Genomic DNA, 8,255 nt, shown 5'->3' on the forward strand with positions numbered 1-8,255 from the left:
CCCCCCCCCAAAAAAAACCAAACCACCCCAGACTGTCAAAGCCCCTGCAGGGATGGGTAGAAGGTATGGAAAGAGCACTTTTACTGCAATGCCCTGGTTCCTCACCTCTCACTAGAACGACTCCCTGATCTAAGCAGAGGCACTCTGCATTGCACACCAGCATCTGCAGGAAGAATCAGGCCCTCTAACTTCATTACCTGGTGGCTGTAGAAAAGACCAGGAGAAACAACACATTCTTTGGGAAGCAGTAAGCCCAGTCTTGGCTCGCTAGTCATAAACCTAAAAACTGCCAAGAGACACGCATGCACACAAATATGTTGGCTGCAGAGTGCTGCTGGCTAACCCTGCTTTTCAAAAGGAGTTTGAATAAATAAAAATCAGAAGAAAAACGCAAAGCCATACAAGAAAACAAAACTGCCCCACTTCTGTACGATATTTCTGTGAAGCTTATCCTTTCAGTACCCGTGGCCACCAACTCAGAGCCGTCTTCACCCAAGGGAGTGACTCAGAGACCAGCCTATTGCCATATGCACCCATATTTAATAATTTTCATGTGCTCTTTGCTCAGTCCCCTCTGCTTACCAACTAAAGAAAACATCTTTAAGCTCTTCCTTTCCCTGAAGAGTTTGTAAACTGAATGCTGGGAAGAAAAACTCTGAGAAGACTCAATGGGATACAAGTGATGTAACATGCACTGCTGTAGCAAAAGTACCAAACACGCACGTTAAGACTGTTAAGCCACGTGGTTTTCATTTGGGATGTGTGGGGTGAACACATACGCTTGCTTCCTTTATAACATAAGCACAACAAAGGAAGCCTTTGTTTGAAAGCCAAGGGACAGCCTCTCCGCACACTTAAAGGCTAAGTTACAACGTAATGGGAACTGTGAGTCATAGCTGTGGGGCCCCTGCTCAAAATCCCCTCTGCTGCAGCAGGCAAGGAGCTTAGCTTCGCAAGGAGCAAAGACAGCTTCCAGCTCCGCATGGGAGACTGAAGATTGTCCAGGACTAGCCGCAAATACGAGGCTGAGCTGAGAGCACGTGTTGGGGATGACTTACAAAGTAAACCCGTCCCTTTCAGTCGACATTTCTTCCTGTAACTCCTTCAGAGCTTGAGATCATAACGCTGTGCTTGTTCCAAGAGCATGAAGCAGCTATGGCTCACCAGGGTGGTGGGAGGGACATCAGCCAAGTACCTTCAGACCATCTTTTGACTTTGGCTGCAGAAGAGCATGGCCACGATACTTAGACTGAGCATAGCCAGCTCACTAGGTAAGACCGCAGTAGAGCTCTATATCCTTAAGTCATCTAGTGTGCCAGACATTTATGTCACTGTGTGTTACAGTAGAGGAGGATCAGCTGATTGATTCCAGCTACCCAAAATACAGACACCCATCTCATCCTTGCCCCTACCAGCCTGGGAGAAAAAGATAAGGGTCTTCTTCAGTTATCATGAATGGGTTGCAATCTGAAGTGCAGAAGTGGCTGTGCTGCAGAAAATCCAAGTGTTTTCTCTCACATTTCCAACAGTCCCAAGATATTTGATTGCTAGATCTCCAGAGGCCTTTAGAAATCAAACTCTCATCTGAAACCAGTGGCAGTCAGGTACCTGAACATGCAGGAGGAAATAGCTTAGGATCTAAGCATTTTGGGTTCAGATACACAAACAAGCACAAGGCCCTCTGGGAACCACTATACTGTGAACATCAAATGTCACAGTTCAAAATTGAGAATGTCTCCTTAGATCCATCCCTGGTATGTATTAAAATTCTACAGGAGCTTAAAAAACAGGGGGGGTGGGGAGAGGTCTGAAAAAGCAGTACCGTCTCCCCTCTCCGCCTACACGCATAGCCTACGCTGTGCCTGGATGGTTTCTGGCAAGTCTTTGTCTACTTTGTTCTGAAAACCTTCCAGCAAATCTCCATCTTTGCCTCCCAAGGCAGTCTAGACTACTGCTTAACTACCTCTACCTGTAGGAAAGTCTCCTTATCACTGCATGTGCTTTCTCCAAAGCAAGCTGTAAGCCCTGCTGGATTCTGGCACATACAGGCTGTATCTTGTCTTAGGGAGCTACTTCCTTCCCTATGTGCAGCGTGGGAACCATTTGCTCCCCCTCCTCATCAGGTGCTCCCCAAGCATCACCAAATCCTCTGCAGTTTGGAAGAACTGAAAGTAAGGCATTCTGAAGCTGATTTTCATTGTTTTCATTTGAGTTTGGCCACAAACTCTATCTTTTCAATTGATGGCACCCACCATCCCTTGAGGCAACCCAGAAAAAGAAGCAGTTGGTTACACAGGTGGCTCAGCTGACACCTTATAGCTAACGTCACTTTTCTGCTCTGGTGCAAGAACCTTCTCTACGTGCTCTTCCCCAGGTTTCGAAAGTGAAGGAACAGTGTATTTTCCTTTGCCAGGCAACTGAAATAACCATATGAATCAGAGACTGTGCCTAACAGGGCTTAAATTCTGCAACAGTTGGCTCCAATGGTCCTCATCCTTGCCAACACCATGCTTGGTTTTTCCAAGCCACATGCATGGCAGTGGGATGTATCAGATGTTTTCCCTGTAAATGCTGAAGAAGCATCTCTGCCTCGAGGCAAATATCACTGATATAAATAATGTGCTAGATCAGCCAGAAAAACCTGCTTCTAGAAGAGGGATAATAATGAAAGATGGTGGGGGGAAGGAAAAAGAGAAGGAGCTTCATTTACACACAAGAGGATGGCAATGGGCCAGCTCTCACAGCTTTGATTGGGGCTGGCTGGAGAAGCATGCCAGGGAATGCTGTGAGCTGAGCTTTGCTAGAGCCGAGCAGCCGTTTGAAATGACTAGGATGGGAAGAAGGGGACAGACACCACCCAACAGAGACACAGACCCAGAATGAATAAGAAAAAAAATATAAAATCACATGGAATACATGAAGTAACAGGTACTCAGAGCTGTAGCAGGACATTGTGGCAGCCAGGACTGCTGCTTTGGCGGCTCCGTCAGCCATCAGCTCCAGCTCTTCCCTTCCCACCACTGCTACCCACAGAGCCTCCTGCCACACACTTGCAGAGCAGCAGTGCCAGATGTCTGGGTTTCACCCAGCAGTTCTGCTTTCAGTGGGTTTTTCAGGGGTTTTCGTACAAACGTGAAAACTCTGCACGTTGCTGGCTTGTAAAAGCCACTATTTCCCTTCAATCGGACTGCCTCCACTGCCACCCCTGATCATCAGGAAGTTGTCCAGGCACTTCCAGGCCTTGGCTATCCCTCCAGGCCTTGGCCTCCCCCCCAGAAGAGGGGGGATCCAGTGCTTTCCCAATCTGGGTAAGGTACTTGTGGCAAGTTCTACTGTACAGCAGCAAATGCAGCGGTAGCTGCTGTCAGCAAAGCTTTGAGCTCTCGGTTCCCTTCTGCCATCATCCTAGACCCAACTGTACCAAGCAGTCAGATAAAAGCAATTTTATACTGAATGCCAGAAGAGAGAGGCTTTTAACACTGATCTTCTAAACTGAAGCCATTTCCAAATTAAACCTTCACAATGTTGCTGCTTTTGCTTTACAAGTGCGGTCTGACCCTTGCTGCTGGGAACGTTTACTAAACGATGAGCTACACCATTTTCCTTCCGGCATTTCTGCCCTAAGGCTCAAGATCTCCTAGTGAGAGCCCATCAAAAAGCTTTTCCAAATCGCATCAAATCTGGAAGGAAGAATGACCCCCGGAGCACTTACCTGCTACACGACTTCACAGGTGCTCATTAAACTTCACATTACTACTATCACCACGACGCAGAGAAGACTATATTCAGTCACCCACTGCTGAAGCACAGCCAGAAAGTCTGCAAAACACAAAGAGAACGAATGAGGAAGTTCAGGCAGAAGGTGGGTACATAATGCACTTATCTAAATTAGGGATTGATTAAAAGAGAGATTAACTCACCCCCTTACCTAATAAGATGATCATAAAAGCTCAAGAAACCAGAAATAATCAGCTTTGAAGCAAACGGGGATGAGTTAAAACTCTGCTTCTCCCGTGAGAAAGCGTGCAGATCACACAGCAGGTCCGTCAGCGTTGCAGACATACCGGCAAGTGAGGACGTCCCTCCTCTGACTCCATCCTCACACACCAGCCCTCTCCTTTTAAAATGGATTAGGGTCAAATTAGCAGCTGTGTAAGTGCAAGGACTGGGAGAGTTTTGTCTGGGATTGGTTTGTCTCAGAAAAGGCATCTAGCTGCAGTAAGCAGCTTGCGAGGTAGAAATACTTGCTTGGGGAGCTGGGTTTAGTGAGCTAATGTGAGAAACAGAAAACGGAGGAGAAGAGGCAGGAAATAAGTCTGAGAGCGTACAGGAAGATGTGAAACACAGAACCGCAAAAGATAAACTACCATATTTTAGGAGAGAGAAGTTAAGAAATTTTAGATGAAACAGGAAACAAAGCAAAGTTCACCAACCAGAGGGAGGAGAGGATGGGCCTGACATGCTGGCTGCAGGCAGACAAGGGAGACGTTACCCAGCTGCACACAAGTGGGCTGGGGAACAGGAATCCACCACCCCCTTTACCAGCCATAATCACCACTTCAAACCCTCCAATTGTCTTGATCCAAAGCCTGATGAAATCAGGAATAGCGTGGGTTGAGCTGGGCTTTGGAGCTGGGTCCTTCAAGGGCTCAGCATTAGGTTGTTGACCTGTCCTGGCTCTCCTGAACCCCTTCACTTCAGCAGCCATGTGCGAGGGGATGGATGGCTCAACCCTCCCTCCTCCCACGTACCTGCTCTGACCAGACCACGTGTAGAGTTTCACTTCTCCGTTTCCATCTTCAACAGTGAGGCCAAATTGGGCAAAATGGCTCTGCTCTGACCTCCCAGCGTCTCGCAGCCTGCAGGGCTGCTTGAGCCTCTGGTCTACCAGCACCACAACACGACCAGCAGCAGCAGACTGCCAAGCACAGGAGCAAGACACACCAGTCCCAGAAGGGCTGGATCTGCACTGTAATATCCCAGTGGATGTTTGTTAGCCCTCAAGGCCTGCAATGCCTGGTCTCACGGTGGCTCAGGGCCAGTTAGGTACAGCAGGCGCTTCTGCTTGGAGGAAAAGAGCTATGAAGCGCCACACAGGAACTGCTGCTATGGGACTTACGTGCTCTCACTTGTCAAAATAATTTTTAAATCTCAAAAGAGAGAGTTTAAGGCAGGGTCTCCCTGTACAGAGACCTTGACTGAACCTTAGGGGATGGTCTAAGGTCACAACAAGAAGGTCCCTCTCAGCAGTCTGCGCTGCATCCTCACACAAACCTCCTCTCGCTGCCTCAGAGGCAGTCTGAGCAACACAGCACAGTGTTTGTCGTGGGTCAGCCCTATAAAAAAAGCCTCCTCTCCGCACCAGAAATCAAACCCTGCTCCAGTAAAGCTCAGCAGCTAGTCTGACCTTCAGGTCGTGGCAGTAAAACCTGTTTGTTTCGCTGAACCACTGGTCAAGGTTGGCTCAGCCAAGTTCGCATGGCCCACGTGTACATGGAAATCAAAACAAGCTAAAAAAAGAGCCCTGTTGCAACTGCACCCTTGGGCCAGCTCTCCATTCCTCAAGCTGCTTAAAGCTTGGCTACCTGCCTCCCTTCCTACTGCCCACGCTGAGGGGTGAATGGGCAGAAGGTTTTGCTTACACAGCTGAGCCCACATCCCTGCAAAACCTGGAATTCGTGGTCAGGCACACGATGATGCCGCCCAGTGCACACCCTGGCCACACTCCTTCCCTCCAGCCTGAAAACCAAAGCCTCTACCTCTCTCCACTGCTCTGCAATTACATGTGCTGATGGAAAGTATGCTGCCTGGCAGCAAACCTGCTTTTCCCCCCAGTGTAAATGGATTATAATAACACTTGGGAGAGAAAGAGCTGGCCCACTCAACAGCCCATTTTAAAGGGGATCTGAGGGAACAAGCCAGGAGCTTTTTTTCCAGCTCCCTTCTCCATTGCACCATTGCTATGGATTGTAGTTTCAATTCTGCAGAGCAGACTGTGCAGGTCAGAACAGCAGAGGAGAGTAGGGAGACCAGTGCAAACTGTTCATGGAGTTCATATACTTTATCAGTGCTTCCCCGAACAACTGCTTCTTAATGTTCACCTTGTTGACAGAGGTTGAATTTAAGTTAAATTTTGCCAGGACGGTTGTTCCAGAGGGGATACAGATGTGGCAGGAGAAAGCAATACAACTAGAAAAATAAGCCACCCCTTTTGCTGTGTACTCATTGCACTCAGGGAACTGATTTAAGCTATCAGAAAAAAAAAAAAAAAGTAGACCAGTAGACCACAATACAATCCACTAAGTATGTTTCCTGATATTGCGCTATCTGGATTAATTTATTTGCAGGCAAGCTCCACGACACTGAAACAACAGTCAGCAGGTAGACAGCTGCAAAATCCAGCCTAAAATTGTCCTTATGAAAACCATACAGTTTTTGCTCAAAAAACCCCAACCTCATAAATCAGATCAGCTCGTGGAACACCACTGTTATGCTTCCACGGGTCAGATTCCCACCCCTTGTTACTCATTGCCATGTAAAGAGGATCACAAGCACTGACATCCCTCTGAGTCCACTGCACATGGCAGCCCTTATTGCCATGGAGAGAACCAACAAAAAACAAAAGGGGAGCAGGACATGCAGCTTTGGTGACTGTAGTCATCAGATGGCCCGAAACAATCACTCAGGAAGAGTGAAGTCCCCCAGTCCCTGGCCAGGGCTAGTTCGTCTGACTTGGGGGAGAGGGGGGGCGCAGGGCAGGCTGTTCTTAATATATTGTAATGCTCCAAGCCACAAAACAAGGAAGACAGTTAGGTGGGGAGGGGCCACCATCTGATCTCCTGATGAACAGGTCCAACGGCCTTTGGCGTGCACAGGTCGCTTCTCCCTTGCGGAGGCCGCTGATGCAAACACAGCTCACCACATTCTGCATACCCGAGCCATGCAAAAAAAAACCCTGTCATCTGCCAGCTGGTAGCCAAGCAGCCCTCAGGGCTGATCCCAGTACTGACACTGGCTCTCTGACCTTTGGCAAATCAATTCACCTCTCTCCCCATCATCTGTGGCAATCATACTTAATACATGCATTTCCCACGTGGGAGCAGTGTGAAATATGTATTGTGCTGAATACAAGGCTTAAAAGAAGGCTTTCAGTTTCCATTCCTAGTTTCTGTACTCTGTTTTTCCTCACTGGCTGAAGGAACCACTTTCACACGTCATGGAAAACTGGGACCAGCAGGTTTTAAAAGCAAATGTCTATGAAGTTAGAGAGGATCACTTTAGTCAGAGCTACAGAAGAGTATTATCATCATCACCAAACCAAACTCAAAAACCTCACAAATCAAACCACACTACACTACAGCTGCTCTCCTGTCCAACTGCTGCTTGCCTGGCAGCTCGGGTCCTTGCCTGGCAACTCACGCCAAACACTCATGCCTAAAGGAGATGCGCTGGGTATGGTTTAGGACTATAGCACTCATTAAAAACACGTTAATCGTAATGTTTACTTAGAGACACTGGTGGTGCTCATCTGGCCTGACCACATAACAGACACCAATAGCAACATGTCCTGTTTTCCTTAAGGATTTTAATACAGCACTTCAAGAGAACTGTTTTAGTGGGAGATTGCTCCCTTAGCTCCAAGTTGAAGATGCAAAGGCCACTAAGGCTCTGCTTCCAGTGTGCCAGTTTCACAGCCCACGTATCCCAGTCCTCACTCACTCTGATTTGAGCTACAAATATCTACTGGCCATCTTCAAAAAGACGAACAGCAGCTCTACTAAAAACATTGCTCCTTCTCTCTGTACTCATTAGGGAGACATACTGCATCTCAGAAGAAAGGCAAAAAAGTTTTGTAACAAGCTAAGCCCAAGCCACGTAATACTGAACACACAGCAAAGCTCAATGATGCTTTTTGGACTGCACCCGCCTGTGATCAGCACTGGCGTAAGGACCCCACATGCTGTTGGCACCAGAAAAAAAAGAGGTGGCTGTGAGGTCTCTATCCAGGACGACTCCATCCCGCCCAGGTTCCCCATGTGCTCCACTGAAGGGGGGTGCAGCCAGTCCTCCTGCAGCTCACGGAGCCCCTGGAAGCAGGCTGCCTTCTGCTCCCTGCCCTTGCCTCCTGCCTGGGCTGCCGGGAGAGGAAAGCCGAAAGATGTGTAGAGGCTTCGGTGGGCGCAGTAACCTGCCTGAGGGGCCTGACCCGGCGCGATGCCCGAACAGCCACCGAGACGAGCCGCTTACGCCCGGCG

General features: G+C 48.4%; 1 protein-coding gene across 1 annotated transcript in view; it reads right to left on the bottom strand.

Moving 5' to 3' along the window:
• The window catches only part of ITPRIP (inositol 1,4,5-trisphosphate receptor interacting protein), a 16,087-nt gene extending 12,332 nt beyond the window's left edge, over positions 1-3,755 (bottom strand). The window contains exon 1 of the mRNA XM_009881548.1: positions 3,713-3,755. The gene's annotated coding sequence lies outside the window, so the exon portion shown is untranslated. The remainder of the gene's footprint in view (positions 1-3,712) is intronic.
• Positions 3,756-8,255: the final 4,500 nt, after the last annotated feature.

The sequence above is a fragment of the Charadrius vociferus genome, unplaced genomic scaffold (genome assembly GCF_000708025.1).
Source record: "Charadrius vociferus isolate BGI_N301 unplaced genomic scaffold, ASM70802v2 scaffold282, whole genome shotgun sequence".
In the NCBI taxonomy this organism is placed as follows: Eukaryota; Metazoa; Chordata; class Aves; order Charadriiformes; family Charadriidae; genus Charadrius; species Charadrius vociferus.